Below are 17061 nucleotides of genomic sequence, written 5' to 3'. Positions count from 1 at the left end.
ATAAACCCTTAGTTAGACTCACTAGAGGGCACAGAGACAAAATCCTAATTAACAAAATCAGAACTGAAAAGGGAGACATAACAACAGATCCTGAAAAAATCCAAAACACCATCAGATCCTTCTACAAAAGGCTGTACTCAACAAAACTGGAAAACCTGGACAAAATGGACAAATTTCTGGACAGATACCAGGTACCAAAGTTGAATCAGGATCAAGTTGACCTTCTAAACAGTCCCATATCCCCTAAAGAAATAGAAGCACTTATAAATAGTCTCCCAGCCAAAAAAAGCCCAGGACCAGACGGGTTTAGTGCAGAGTTCTATCAGACCTTCAAAGAAGATCTAATTCCAGTTCTGCACAAACTTTTTCACAAGATAGAAGTAGAAAGTACTCTACCCAACTCATTTTATGAAGCCACTATTACTCTGATACCTAAACCACAGAAAGATCCAACAAAGATAGAGAACTTCAGACCAATTTCTCTTATGAATATCGATGCAAAAATCCTCAATAAAATTCTCGCTAACCGAATCCAAGAACACATTAAAGCAATCATCCATCCTGACCAAGTAGGTTTTATTCCAGGGATGCAGGGATGATTTAATATACGAAAATCCATCAATGTAATCCACTATATAAACAAACTCAAAGACAAAAACCACATGATCATCTCGTTAGATGCAGAAAAAGCATTTGACAAGATCCAACACCCATTCATGATAAAAGTTCTGGAAAGATCAGGAATTCAAGGCCCATACCTAAACATGATAAAAGCAATCTACAGCAAACTAGGAGCCAACATCAAAGTAAATGGAGAGAAGCTGGAAGCAATCCCACTAAAATCAGGGACTAGACAAGGCTGCCCACTTTCTCCCTACCTTTTCAACATAGTACTTGAAGTATTAGCCAGAGCAATTCGACAACAAAAGGAGATCAAGGGGATACAAATTGGAAAGGAGGAAGTCAAAATATCACTTTTTGCAGATGATATGATAGTATATATAAGTGACCCTAAAAATTCCACCAGAGAACTCCTAAACCTGATAAACAGCTTCGGTGAAGTAGCTGGATATAAAATTAACTCAAACAAGTCAATGGCCTTTCTCTATACAAAGAATAAACAGGCTGAGAAAGAAATTAGGGAAACAACACCCTTCTCAATAGTCACAAATAATATAAAATATCTCGGCGTGACTCTAACTAAGGAAGTGAAAGATCTGTATGATAAAAACTTCAAGTCTCTGAAGAAAGAAATTAAAGAAGATCTCAGAAGATGGAAAGATCTCCCATGCTCATGGATTGGCAGGATCAACATTGTAAAAATGGCTATCTTGCCAAAAGCAATCTACAGATTCAATGCAATCCCCATCAAAATTCCAACTCAATTCTTCAACGAATTAGAAGGAGCAATTTGCAAATTCATCTGGAATAAAAAAAACCTAGGATAGCAAAAACTCTTCTCAAGGATAAAAGAACCTCTGGTGGAATCGCCATGCCTGACCTAAAGCTTTACTACAGAGCAATTGTGGTAAAAACTGCATGGTACTGGTATAGAGACAGACAAGTAGACCAATGGAATAGAATTGAATACCCAGAAATGAACCCACACACCTATGGTCACTTGATCTTCGACAAGGGAGCTAAAACCATCCAGTGGAAGAAAGACAGCATTTTCAACAATTGGTGCTGGCACAACTGGTTGTTATCATGTAGAAGAATTCGAATCGATCCATACTTATCTCCTTGTACTAAGGTCAAATCTAAATGGATCAAAGAACTTCACATAAAACCAGAGACACTGAAACTTATAGAGGAGAAAGTGGGGAAAAGCCTTGAAGATATGGGCACAGGGGAAAAATTCCTGAACAGAACAGCAATGGCTTGTGCTGTAAGATCGAGAATAGACAAATGGGACCTAATGAAACTCCAAAGTTTCTGCAAGGCAAAAGACACCGTCAATAAGACAAAGAGACCACCAACAGATTGGGAAAGGATCTTTACCTATCCTAAATCAGATAGGGGACTAATATCCAACATATATAAAGAACTCAAGAAGGTGGACTTCAGAAAATCAAATAACCCCATTAAAAAATGGGGCTCAGAACTGAACAAAGAATTCTCACCTGAGGAATACCGAATGGCAGAGAAGCACCTGAAAAAATGTTCAACATCCTTAATCATCAGGGAAATGCAAATCAAAACAACCCTGAGATTCCACCTCACACCAGTCAGAATGTCTAAGATCAAAAATTCAGGTGACAGCAGATGCTGGCGAGGAAGTGGAGAAAGAGGAACACTCCTCCATTGTTGGTGGGATTGCAGGCTTGTACAACCACTCTGGAAATTTGTCTGGCGGTTCCTCAGAAAATTGGACATAGTACTACCGGAGTATCCAGCAATACCTCTCCTGGGCATATATCCAGAAGATGCCCCAACTGGTAAGAAGGACACATGCTCCACTATGTTCATAGCAGCCTTATTTATAATAGCCAGAAGCTGGAAAGAACCCAGATGCCCCTCAACAGAGGAATGGATACAGAAAATGTGGTACATCTACACAGTGGAGTACTACTCAGATATTAAAAAGAATGAATTTATGAAATTCCTAGCCAAATGGATGGACCTGGAGGGCATCATCCTGAGTGAGGTAACACATTCACAAAGGAACTCACACAATATGTACTCACTGATAAGTGGATATTAGCCCAAAACCTAGGATACCCAAGATATAAGATACAATTTCCTAAACACATGAAACTCAAGAAAAATGAATACTGAAGTGTGGACACTATACCCCTCCTTAGAAGTGGGAACAAAACACCCTTGGAAGGAGTTACAGAGACAAAGTTTGGAGCTGAGATGAAAGGATGGACCATGTAGAGACTGCCTTATCCAGGGATCCACCCCATAATCAGCATCCAAACGCTGACACCATTGCATACACTAGCAAGATTTTATCGAAAGGACCCAGATGTAGCTGTCTCTTGTGAGACTATGCCGGGGCCTAGCAAACACAGAAGTGGATGCCCACAGTCAGCTAATGGATGGATCACAGGGCTCCCAATGGAGGAGCTAGAGAAAGTACCCAAGGAGCTAAAGGGATCTGCAACCCTATAGGTGGATCAACATTATGAACTAACCAGTACCCCGGAGCTCTTGACTCTAGCTGCATATGTATCAAAGGATGGCCTAGTCGGCCATCACTGGAAAGAGAGGCCCATTGGACACACAAACTTTATATGCCCCAGAACAGGGGAATGCCAGGGCCAAAAAGGGGGAGTGGGCGGGTAGGGGAGTGGGGGTGGGTGGGTATGGGGGACTTTTGGTATAGCATTGGAAATGTAAGTGAGCTAAATACCTAATAAAAAATGGAAAGAAAAAAAAAAGTCATTTTTCTCATCCTCCCAGCCGATCGTTGGCCCATGTGGGCCCAACTAGCTTCTGTGGGGCAGAGTCTTAAGACACAGTTGCCCCTGCTCCAGCACAGATGATCTAGTTGTGTGCTGTAGATGGTGTTTTAAAATGCTGAACAATCAAACCTTAATTTGTCTATTAATAGTCAATGCCATATCTCTGAGCTTGCAATTGCTTAAATTGTTCATCCCTCAGATACTATTAATTCTCAAATTTACAATTGCTTATGCATATTTCTAGTTAATAAATAAATAAATTATGTACATGTGACTCTTAATAACTTTACAAGCCTTCTAGTTACAACTGCTCCTTAAAAAAATTGATTGAAAGTGCAATTAGTCACTGCCCCTTTACAGCCAAGTATTTAAAATATTTTGTCAACTAGTCATTAATTCAAAAGTTTAGGTATTGTAAAATTTTAAAACTTTAACTTCTTAAAAGACAAAAAGAGAGAAATTGTATCCCCGTGCATACTATTTAGTGCATTCCCATGCACACTATTTAAGTCTTACCTTTATTTTCAAAATTTAGTATTTTAATGTCAAAGAGTTTAATAAATGCTTTATAGTATCTTAAAGGGATCTACTTATTGGCTTATAGATTAATCCTAAAACAACTACCTTATTAGAAAAGAAAAAACCAGGTTTTCTCCACAAAACGCTGCAGAAACATATTAATTCGTGTGACGAGCTGGTAGGTAAGTTGACTCATGTCCTGATTAAATTGACTAAAAAATTAAATTCATGTTTTAGATCCATCCTTACTTGCCATTTTTCCAGTTTAGACTAGCTTCTAGCCTTTTAACTTTATGGCAATAGTACATCAGAGACTGTATATTCAGACTTAGTAAAATTAGTCATTTAATAGAGTCATAATAATTTTTCTCTTTTCTTCAGTGTGACCAGTCATTTTTAACTCAATCTTAGACTGGTCTAATATTCAGTCCAATGTTAGAAATTCCTATATTCTAAATTACCTAACAAAGTTAATTCAGAGCACATCCCCCACTCCCCCTAGATCCCTAACCTCAAAAGGATTGCTGGCCTTACAACTAGTGAAAAAAGCTATTAAAGAGCAATTGGTCACTTAATACATTGGTAAAATGGAAGGACCCCCTGACTAATAAATGAAAGGGTCCAGATCCAGTTCTAATTTGGGGTAGGGGCTCAGTTTGTGTTTTTTCACGAGATGAAGATGGAGCGCAGTGGCTGCCAGAGAGATTAATTCGTCAGATGAACACAGATTCTGACTCTTCTGGTAAGTATCATTCTAAAAACTAAAATTCCTTTTGTGCTTAAAATTCAGCTGAGAGCGAAAGCTCCCAAAGCTGTTCTCCAGCTACTCTCTGAGCCGGCTCCCTGACAGGAGGCCGGAGACTAGCCTCAGCTTTACAATTTGCATTTGAATAAAGTACCTGGACTTCCCCCAAAAGAAGTTCTGCTTTCCTACTTTCTCACTGTCGAGATTTTGTCTTTCAAACAGGTAAATCAACATTCTCGAGCCGGACCAGCGGATGTACATCCCTGACCCCCCTTGAGAGCACAGGTGACAGCTGTTATCTCCATTCTCAGGACATTCCAGCACGTGGCCTTCAGTCTGATTTAAAATTTAGGTTTACCAAGAGAGCTAGAAAAGTAGATATTTCTATATTAATAAAGATTGGTTTTTATTTTGATAGACAGGCTTAGTCCCTTAGCTGACCTCTGGCTTTTCACCCTTGCTGTTACTGCAAGGTGTCCTTAGGCTGTAGAAAAAACAGGGATGAGGAAAAACGACTTCCAGCTCCTATTTTAGCCACAAATCGTGGTGTTACTAATAACATAATTATTGCTTAGGCCTTGCTAAATCTGAGGTTGATAATTCTCCTTTAGGAGCTGCACAGCACTCAGAACTGTGCATACTGGTTTGTGATTGTACAAATTCAGTATGGGCATCGCTTGGTGCAGAGAGCACTGCAGGGAAAAGTCCAGCTTGACCATTTCTGAGTTTCCTGTGAGATAAACCCGGTTTGAAAGAGGTTGGTATCAAATTTTGGCTAAAAATAAAAAATATTTTTCGGCTCTGCCTCCCCTCCCCAAAAGATACCGAGAGCCACAGGTGTGGGTCTTAACAGTACCCACGGGAGGAATCGGGTCAATGTCCACCCAAGCCAAGGTTAAAAGCCCACTCATCTACGGATGAAAAAATCATTTGATCACCTCAGTTAAGTGTTGCCTTAGTTGCCTTATTTAACTTAATTAATAGGGGGGAGAGAGATTGGAGACCGTACTGTCTTCACTGCCTCCCACCCCAAAATAAAAAAGCCAATTGGCCTTGTACTACAGAGCCGGTCGAACGCCTTCTCCCTGTTTTCCACCTATTATCCAAAAATGCGGAGGAATATCAACTTAGTGTTATTCTTATTATAGTGTATTTCACATTTGTTCAGTCAAACTTAGCCAGAGTTCCAACGCCCTACTTAAAATTCAACTAGAAAGTTACCTACCAAGTACTAATTAGCATCATAAAGTCAGCCTACAGCTCCAGGCTTTTCAGTTAGTTGTTTACTAAGATAAGAAAGGACAGTCTTAGCCAGATACAGTTTACCATAAGAAAAGTTAAGGAATCCCACAAAAGCAAGTTTTTTCTTTAGCCCTAGATTCCAGGCAGAACTATTGAGCATAGATAATTTTTCCCCCTCAGGCCAGCTTTTTCTTTTTTTTAATTTTGTTAATAAAAGGGAGGAGATGTAGTCTCCCCTCCCCCAGCCTGAAACCTGCTTGCTCAGGGGTGGAGCTTCCTGCTCATTTGTTCTGCCATGCCCACTGCTGGAACCTGAGGAGCCACACACGTGCACCTTTCTACTGGACCAGAGATTATTCGGCGGGAATCAGGTCCCCTCCCCCTTCCTTCATAACTAGTGTCGCAACAATAAAATTTGAGCTTTGATCAGAGTAACTGTCTTGGCTACATCTCTTTCTCTCGCCACCTAGCCCCTCTTCTCTTCCAGGTTTCCAAAATGCCTTTCCAGGCTAGAACCCAGGTTGTGGTCTGCTGGCCGGACACAACACCCATCTACCAGAAGAATTATCTCACCAAAACTCACAGTGAGACTTGAGGCTTGTGAGCTTGTATACTTGTCTCCAGGACAGCACTGCCAGTCTCTTTCCCCAGTTTCCCCAGCTTCCCCTCTGTATCATGCTTCTGTGTCCCTGCCTGCCAGGCCCATGGACAGAGCAGTTAGCCAGCTTCTCAGTGTCCCCCATCTTTCCTCTTGAGTCTGCAGGTGTGCTAGCTCTGTTGTGTGGATCTCTGCACACTGTTTCTCTTTCCCTTTTGGAACATAGTATTCTCCTACTTCTAAATCCTTCCCTTACACTGGGTCACAGGCAAGTAGTTTGGTCCAGACCTATTATCCAAAATCATCAAGGATTTTTAGTGAATAAGAGATAATTCCAAGTTTTGAATTCCCTTTTTGCTATATTGATTTCATCAAGAGTTTAGAAGTAACATAAAACTAAAAAAATAAGATAATTACAGGTCAAGTCAAGGTTCTTAAACATATGTGACAGATATGACACACTGGGCTGTCAATCAATGTTCTTAAATGTGTGTGGTAGATATGACACACTGGGCTGTCAATCAAGTTTCTTAAATGTGTGTGACAGATATGACACAATGGGCTGTCAATCAAGTTTCTTAAATGTGTGTGGCAGAGAATGGAGAGATGGCTCAGTGGTCAAGAGCACTGACTGCTCTTCTGAAGGACCTGAGTTCAAATCCCAGCAACCACATGGTGGCTCACAACCATCTGTAATGAGATCTGATGCCCTCTTCTGGTATGTCTGAAGACAGCTACAGTGTACTAACATATAATGATAAATAAATTTTTTTTAATGTGTGTGGAAGATATGACACACTGAGCTGTCAATCAAGGTTCTTTGTTTTCTTATCTAATTTTAACATATTATTTATATAAATAGAAAAAAGAAAATATACAAAAACATTAAAATCTTTCCTTTTGTTTTTTCTTCTGAGAGTATATTTTGTATTTTAGTCTTTTATGTATTTATGTATTTATCTATTTACACTCCAGATTTTATTCTCCCCACCCACCTTACAACTGTTCCACATCCCATACCTCCTCCTCACCCTCTGTCTCCACAAGTATGTCCCTACCACCCACCACCCACCACCTACCCAACCAGACTTCTAAATTCCCTGGGGCCTCCAGTCTCTTAAGGGTTAGGTGCATCTTCTCTGACTGAACCCAGACCTGGCAGTCTTCTGCTGTATATGTATTGGAGGCATCATATCAGCTGGCACATGCTGCCTGGTTGGTGGTCCAGTATTTGAGAGATCTCAGGGGTCTAGGTTAATTGAGACAGCTGGCCCTCCTACAAGGTCACCCTCTTCCTCAGCTTCTTCAGCCTTTCCCAAATTCAACCACAGGGGTCAGCAGCTTCTGTCCATTAGTTGGGTGCAAATATCTGCATCTGACTCTTTCAGCTGCTTGTTGGGTCTTTCAGAGGGCAATCATGATAAGTCCTTTTTTGTGAGTGCTCCATAGCCTCAGTAATAGTGAATGTCCCCTTGAGCTGGATCCCACTTTGAACCTATTGCTGGACCTTCTTTTCCTCAGGCTCCTTTCCATTTCCATCCCTACAGTTCTTTCAGACAGGAACAATTATAGGTCAGTTTTGACTGTGGTATGGCAACCCCTTCCCTCACTTGATGTCCTGTCTTCCTGCTGGATGTGGGTTCTATAAGTTTCCTCTCCCCACTGTTGTGCATTTCATCTAAGGTCCCTCCCTTTGACTCCTGAGAGTCTCTCACATCCCAGGTCTCTGACACTTTCTCGAGGGTTCCCCCACTTCCTACCTCCCGAGGTTGCTTGTTTCCATTCTTTCTGCTGGCCCTCAGGGCTTCAGATCAATCAAGGTTCTTAAACATATTTGACAGATATGGCACACTTGGCTGTCAATCAAGGTTCTTAAATGTGTGTGACAAATAGGACACACTGAGCTGTCAGTCAAGGTTCTTAAATGTGTGTGACATATAAGACACACTGGGCCAAATATTGAGCTTATTTGTAAATAAGTAAAAGTGCTAAAATATTAAATACAAATTTTATACTCTGAGATTCTTTAAGTCTTTAAAATTTAAGATTCTTTAAGTCTATAAATTTAAAATTTAAAAGTCTATAAATTTAAATTTAAAAGTCTATAAATTTAAAATTTAAAATTTAAGATTCTTTAAGTCTATAAAAAGATAAAAGATTCTTTAAGTCTATAAAAAGGGAATATATTCATGTCTCTTAAATGTGATTTCATGAATTATTGATTTAAAAAACACAGTCACCTCACTTTCTCTTGTCTCCTGCAAGGTGACCGAGTGCTCTGTCTGACCCATGTCTCCATTCAGATTTGGTTAGGATGGGCTGAGACACAAGTCCTGACAGAACAGACTTTCTGTGGCCAACAGCAAAATTGCACTGAAACAGCCTCCATAACCGAGGTTCTCAACGTGGCTTGTCCAGAGGACAAGCAGCATGGACAGCAGTCATGACCGGTGCTTCATTCAGATAGCACATTTGCAGGGAAAGGAGTACTAGTGAAAAGAATATCTCAATATTAGGTTTTCATCCAAGAAATGTTACTATTCCTTCTCTGGGCTCTGTGTCTAAAGATGTGATCTGCAGCCTGCACAGCTGGTGTCCTGGTAATACAAACACATGGTGTGGTGCCAGCAAGAGACACCTGCAACTGCAGGAAGAGTCAGATCCTTTAACAAGTCCAAAGGGACAATAAGCATTTAGAAATGGAGACTTTAAAGTATACATTCATCTAACATAAGCCAGTGATTTGGGAGAAATATACTTTATAAAATAAAAGAGTTTATTGATATGTTTACATTTTTGTGTTAATGATAATTAAACCAAATTATAACAGTAATTTTCTTAAAATTTATCTTTAGGATGATTAAGGGTTCATCATTTTTAAATGTCTTACATAAGGAAAACTTATTAAGGAATATAAAATGGAACTATCTGCTTAAGTAGTACTCTGCTGGGGAAAAGCTTTTTTTTTTTTTTAACTGTAAATGCCCATTTATGGAGACTATTTTGTGCCAAGTTACCAATTGTGGCTTAGGTGTCAATATGTTTATCTGTGTGACCTGATACCACTAGTCACAACAGAGAGCAGAATGATCCAGTTTCTTTGCTGAAGCAGAGGCAGGGGGTGGGGAGTCTCGAGTGAGGGCATATCTGTGTTTTCAAGGCTTGTCCTTCCTTATGGCATTAGAATTTTTTATATAACATTTTTTTGTCTTCCAGGAGAAACATTACAAAATCAAAACCAAAAGCTTTTGACTTCTGACACCTCAAAGGTTTTACTTTTTTAACCAAAATTATCTTTTTGTAGTATACTAAAGAAATTCTTGCTGGGCTTGGTGGCACATGCCTTTAATCCCAGCACTTGGGAGGCAGAGGCAAGTAAATCTCTGAGTTCGAGGCCAGCCTGGTCTACAGAGTGAGTCCCAGGATAACCAAGGCTACACAGAGTGTCGCTACCATCTCCAGCAGAAAAGAAGCGACAAACCCAACGTACTTCTCAAGGCAGTTTATGCTGGAACTTCACAAATGTGTAGGAAAAAGAATGCCCTGACCTCTCCCGGCCATCCCCCTTTATCCCCTCTAGTCCACTCCCCCTCACCCCAGTCCACGTAGGCACAGTTCATTGGCTCAGGACTACATTTGTTACATCATCTGATCTTACATCGTGGTGCATCTGTGCAATGCAGCTCAAGGTACGTGGCTATCTTGAGGGATATAAGGAAGTCAGGTGCCAGTCATAAGACTTTGCCCCTTCTTAGAAATGGGAACAAAACACCCATGGAAGGAGTTACAGAGACAAAATTTGGAGCTGTGACGAAAGGATGGACCATCTAGTGATTGCCATATCCAGGGATCCACCCCATAATAAGCTTCCAAACGCTGACACCATTGCATACACTAGCAAGATTTTACTAAAAGGACCCAGATATAGCTGTCTCTTGTGAGACTATGCCGGGGCCTAGCAAGCACAGAGGTGGATGCTCACAGTCAGCTATTGGATGGATTGTGGGAAGCCGTGAACAATCACCATTACAAGATGACACTGGCTTCCTCAGTGCCTAACTAGTAAACAAGCAATGTGCGAAGGTGCTGGAGCAAATTCGTGCCAAGTCACTGCCCATCCCGGGGTGTAGGAGTGGGGTGATGAGTGAGCAGCTAATCAGGAGCTGACACATCACACGGGGGGGGGGGTATTTAAGCAGCTCCTTTTTCCGGGTTCGGGGTCTTCCTGAGAAGTAAGCAATAAAGCTTTGCCGTAGAAGGATCTGATTGTCCGAGTGTGTTTTGCTGGGCGAAACGTTACAAGGACAATGGATCACAGGGCCCCCAATGGAGGAGCTAGAGAAAGTACCCAAGGAGCTAAAGGGAACTGCAACCCTATAGGTAGAACAACAATATGAACTAACGAGTACCCCGGAGCTCGTGTCTCTAGCTGCATATGTATCAAAAGATGGCCTAGTCAGCCATCACTGGAAAGAGAGGCCCATTGGACTTGCAAACTTTATATGCCCCAGTACAGTGGAACGCCAGGGCCAGGAAGGGGGAGTGGGTGGGTAGGGGAGTGGGGGGGTGGGTATGGGGGACTTTTGGGATAGCATTGGAAATGTAAAAGAGGAAAATACCTAATAAAAAATAAATAAAAAAGACTTGGCAGTAGTCCCGGGCGCCATCTTGGGGCCGCGGCCACACCCGCTCCTCACATCTCCCCCTTATTCTTTAAATTGGCAGAGAGAATGCCTGTCTTAGGTTGCCCCCTGCAACAATGCTCCTTACCTGTCATCAGAAGACAGACAGCAGTGGTCTGATCCCTGTCTTAGGTTGGTAACATGTCCAGGGAGTCTTACCTGTCATTGACTATTTCCCTAGCATGCCAAGCCACACTTGAGGAGACTGTCCCATCTCCACAGCTGCAAAGGCTTGTATCAACAGAGCTTGAGCCCTGCGATGGCAATGTTGCATGCGGCAGATGCACCAAAAGGCCAGGACATTGATGAGCATGCAGCACAGTGCCAATCCACCAATACCGGCCCATTCCTTTAGGTGTGACATAGCGATGGCAATCCAATTTGCAAGTCCTTCAGCCATGGATACCTCCACCCAAGTGGAATTGATATGGACTATCCCAAAATCTCTTCTGGGTCTAAACAAGGTCATAACCGAAGGGGTCTGCATGGGCATTCTGGTCACAATAGCTAAAGAAAACATAGAAGCATTCCAACCAACACCTACTATAAAAACAACTATCCTCCTTACATTCTACAACATCATCAAAATAACTACCATTATAAACTAAAAATACAAAAAGGAGGCCAAACGCATACAGGCGTGGCTTTAAAGCCATAAGCAAATTGAATAACAGAAGACTCAAATAATACAGATCCATTCCAATAAAATCTGGTATTTCCCCACGCCCCACCCATTAACATACTCAAAGGAGAAAGATCTGTATAACTTTCAATTTATCCCACACAACAGCCAAACATTAAAGGGATTGCTTGCCCCTCTCTGGGCTGGATTTTGATACGTCCAATTAAACCCTGAAATTGTTTGATTATGACTGGTACTAATATAAGGGGAAAAGGTAAAATATTTTTTCACGGCCCACGCAGCTTTCCTGGACTGGCAGCCGGCCCATGGGGTAGCGAATCTCGAATACCCCCTACAAAAGGGGGCCCATTGTAGATCTTCAGTCATCACTGCAGGCAGCAGCATCACCCCCAGGAGCAGCTTCATCAGGGCACCTCCGTCCATCTTGAACTACCCTCGTCAATTGCTCTGGAACCCAAGGCAGCTGGCGATGATCCTGTGGAAACACACAAACAGACCCTCTAGCCCAGACCAACACAGGATCGGGCCCATGCCATCGTCCACTCAGAACATCCTTCCACTTGACTGTGCCTTTGTAGGATGCCTCGGGATTGGCAAACTGTTCAGCAGCAGTCAAATTATTTTTATCTTTATTCGAAAAATTCAAGGTAAAGAGAGCAATGGCTAATCTCTCCCTAGCACCAGAGGCTACTCCCCCTTTCTGTTTTATTAGACACTCTGTCAGAGTGCGATGGGCTCTTTCAATGATGCCCTGGCCCTGAGGATTGTAGGGTATACCATGCACCAAGCAGACACCCATCATTTTACAAAAGGAAACAAAAGAAGCTGAAGTATAAGCAGGTCCATTATCAGTCTTAAGCTCTCTGGGCTGACCCCATGCACCCCATGCCTCAAAGCAATGGGCAATGACATGGCGTGCCTTTTCACCAGTATGCAGGGAGGCAAACAACACCCCAAAGGCTGTACTTACAGAAACATGAACAAATCGCAGTTTACCAAATTCTGAAAAATGAGTCACATCCATTTGCCAAATGTGGAGGAGAAGCAGGCCACAAGGGTTTACTCCCACACTCGCCTGAGGCAATAGGGGGACACAGGCTTTGCAAGCCATAACAATATCCCTTGCCTCTGCTCTAGTAATATGAAATCGAGAAGAAAGTGTTTTGGAATTCACATGAAACTGTGAATGAAATTCACGAGCCAGTTCTACAGGTGTTTGAATCAAAAAGGCAGAAGCAGCTCTAGCAGCTTTATCAACCAAATCATTGCCCTCTGCTAAAGGGCCAGGCAAACCTGTATGAGCCCGAATGTGTTGGACAAAAAATGGAGAACCTCTATTTAAAATTAAGGATTGCAATTTATTTAACAAATCCCCTATAGTGGATCGAAAATTCACCTTCCCCACCACTTCCAGCACTACTAACGAATTAACCACATACTGACTATCTGAAATTAAATTAAAAGATTCATAATACAAGTCAAAAACTTTTATAACAATCTGCAACTCAATAACTTGGGGAGAAGGAGGGGGAAACTGTAAAGTTACTGGCGTGGAGCCATGGACCAAATATGCTCTGCAGCCTGTCTTAGACCCATCTGTAAAAATTAAAGGGGCATCAGGCAATGGCACTCAAGAAGTAATTCATGGAAAAACAACTGGATGAGCTTAATCAGCTGCAAAATGGGATCCTTAGGGAAATGATTATCCATCTTTCCCATAAAGCTACATCTCAAAATTGCCCAATCATCAACAGTAGCTGATAATACTTCTATTTGCTTCATATTATATGGAACAATCAATTCCTGAGGGGGATTGCCAAAATATTGAATACATTGTTGTAGGCCAATCAAGCCCAATTGTGCTACCGAGGCAGGGTAATAAGACAAGATTTTTGCGGGTGAAATCTTGGGATGTATCCATAGCAAAGGGGCACCCTGCCAGAGGACACCAGTAGGCTGGGTCTCCGAGGGCAGGATGCACAAAATAATAGGACTGAACAGATCTCTTCTCTTTAATGCTGCTGTTTGAATACCCTTTTCAACCAAACTTAACGCTACTCAGGCAGAATCAGTAAGCGGCCGAGGAGATTTTAATTCTATATCTCCCGGTAAAATATCATATAATGGTTGTAATTGTTTGTTGGTTAGGCCCAAATAGGGACATACCCACTGTATATCCCCGAATAGCTTTTGAAAAATCATTCAATGTCCTAAAATTATCTGTCTGAATCTGAATTTTCTGGGGAGATACTCGACTATCAAAAATTTTTGTTCCTAAATAATTCACCACTTTTTCTTTCTGAACCTTTTCTGGGGCTACAATCAATTGCTTTTCTTTTAATTTTTGGATCGATACACTATATGCGTGTTACAACACCTCCTCTGTGGGTGCAGCAAGAAGTATATCATCCATATCGTGATAACACTTCAACCTATGAAATTGATCTCTTACCCCTTTAAGAGCAGAATCTACATAAAGTTGACACATGGTGGGGCTATTAGCCATGCCTTGAGGCAAAACAACCCATTCAAATATCTCATCAGGCTCAACATGATTAATAGAGGGCACTGTAAAAGCAAATCTGACTGCATCCTGGGGATGCAATGGAATGTAAAAAAAAAAAAAAAAAAAAACAATCCTTAATATCTAAAATAATTAAAGCCCAATTTCTAGGTATGGCAGAAGGAAGGGGTAATCCCCTCTGTACAGGTCCCATAATTACCATTTGTTTATTAATTTCTCTCAAATCATGTAATAACCTCCATTTTCCCGACTTTTTCTTGATAATAAAAATCGGGGTATTCTAGGGGGGGAGTAGAGGGTCTGATATGGCCTGGGTTCAACTGTTCCCTAACCAGCTCTTATGCTGCTATTAATTTCTCTGAGGGTTTTGGCCACTGAGGAACACACACTGGTTCCTCAGTCTTCCAAGTAATGGGTAGAGCTCCCTCAGTGGCCCCTAGGAAAAACCCAAGCCAGCTCGGTCATTCTTCCTTTCAACCGGTATCAGGGATAGTCTACCTTGTAAATAGCGACCCAAACCTTTACCAGGCTTATATCCCGAATGCAACATCATTCGCTGGGCTTGGGTGCTATATGGTCCTTCACTGGTCAGTTTAAAACCCATCTTTGTCATCAAATCAGGCCCCCATAATAAAATAGAAATGGGCAGCACATGCCCTGAATGCCCTATCTCATCACGCCATCTTAGATGGCGGGAACTCATTTCTGGTATCTAAGCATATCCAAGTCCTCTCAGGGTTTGCTCTGATCGCTGACGTGGCCAACCAGAGGGCCAATTCTTGACGCTGATGATACTGCGATCTGCGCCAGTGTCCAACAGCCCAGAAATAGATTTTCCCTCTATGATAAGCTGCAATAAAGGTCTTTCATCTAAATCTAGGGGGAAAAAATGGCAGAAGTGCCAGTAGAGCCAAATCCCTTGTCCCCTCTTTCTTCCTCCTTAGCTGGGAACTGAGAATGACAACTAGGTAATAAAAGCAACTGAGCTATGCGATCTCCAGGGGAGATGGCTACTATGCCCCTTGGTGAAGAGACCATGATCTTGACTTGTCCTGTATAATCTGAATCTATGACTCCAGGATGGACTATCAGGCCCTGCATTGTTACAGAGCTCCTTCCTAAGATCAACCCTACTGTATCTGCTGGTAGAGGGCCTTTGAAATCTGAATCCACCAGCTGGAGCCCCCCCATAGGCGGGGAGGGGTTAGGGTTAGGGTTAGGTCCTTGTTCGTCACATCATCCAATCTTACTTCATGGTGCATCTGCGCAATGCAGCTCAAGGTACGTGGTTATCTTGAAGGATATGAGGAAGTCAGGTGCCAGTCATAAGACTTGGCAGCAGTTCCAGGAGCCATTTTGGGGCCGCAGCCACAACCGTTCCTCACAACAGAGAAACCCTGTCTCGAAAAAAAAAAACAAAACAAAACAAAAAAAAAAAAAACAAAAAAAAACAAAAAAAAACCAAAAACAAAAAACAAAAAACTTATTCCAAATAATCATGATTAGCACAAAATGGGTGTGTGTCTTTGAAGTATTTCATTGTAATGAAAACTTTTGTTTTATATAATCTAAACATTAAAGATTTGAAAAAAGCCAGAATCTAGCAAAAGTCAAGGAAATACAATCATACTCCAAGCCTTTCTCCTCCAGAAACAAGTATTGTTATATTCTTTCCATTTAGCAAATTCAGATCTAATTTTCTATCTTTTTTGTTTCTGGTGTAATTTCAATCTGTGGCATCTTCCAACATCATAGTGACAAAATCAGCAAACCCTAGTGTAAGACCCCAGAAGCTGGGCCTCCGCTCAAGTCCTGGGATGAGCTGGCCGGCCCCCCAATAACTCGAGAGAAAACCACACCTGACGCAAACTGCAAGAGGCTTTATTATCAGCTAGCTGAGGCCGAACTCTTTCTGCCACGCAAGGCAGGGGAGTTTGACCCCCAGCAGCAACAGCAGGGGGCTTTTAAAGGAAAAGTGAGGAATTGGGAGAAGTTGGGAGGAGTCTGGCTACTGCTCTTCTCCAGCGGGGGGTGGGGGGGCGGTAATCCTTGGCACAGCGACTGGCTAGCTCTTTTTACAATTATCGCATCTCTGGTTGTAAGGTTTGGAAAGAAAACGGCTTTTTGCTGGCTATAGAGAACAAAGAGCTTCTTTCTAGCTGTATTTTTAGAGAACAGGGAAAACAAGCTTGGGGGAATGTTTTAGGGGCTTTAACTCCCAGGGAGAAACGATCTAAGTCGGGGTCTCATACTAGCAGTACACCAACAAATTCCTTATCACTCCCCATTACAATGTGAATCCTTAATCTTCTATGCTTGTCCATAAGGTCTAGTGTCAGGAGCTCAACAGGTTTGTGGTTGTGTTTGCCACTATGGCCACTCTGGAAGTCTGGTTTAATTTAGCCGGTGAGCAGTGCTTCCCACAAGGTGTGGCAGCCGTATTTGATCTGGGCTGGTAATCTGCTGGTAAATTAGACCAGACCTCTGAATTCTTCTCACCTCCATTTGTAATTTGGGCTATGGTTGGGGTTCTTGACCTAAAGATGTAAGCAATAGAGCTCTTGCTCTCTTGCTCTCTGGCTCCTGAAGATGTAAGCAATAAAGCTTTGCCGCAGAAGATTCCGGTTTGTTGCGTTCTTCCTGGCCGGTCGCGAGAACGCGGGTAAGAGTTGGTGCTGAGACCCGGGACGAGAAAACC

General features: G+C 42.0%; 1 pseudogene; it reads right to left on the bottom strand.

Moving 5' to 3' along the window:
- Window positions 1-15987: 15987 nt before the first annotated feature.
- Window positions 15988-16651, bottom strand: Gm15377 (annotated as a pseudogene).
- Window positions 16652-17061: the final 410 nt, after the last annotated feature.

The sequence above is a fragment of the Mus musculus genome, chromosome 11 (genome assembly GCF_000001635.26).
Source record: "Mus musculus strain C57BL/6J chromosome 11, GRCm38.p6 C57BL/6J".
In the NCBI taxonomy this organism is placed as follows: Eukaryota; Metazoa; Chordata; class Mammalia; order Rodentia; family Muridae; genus Mus; species Mus musculus.
The sequence above is the reverse complement of the archived record's forward strand: the minus strand, read 5'-3'. Positions and strand labels throughout refer to the sequence as shown.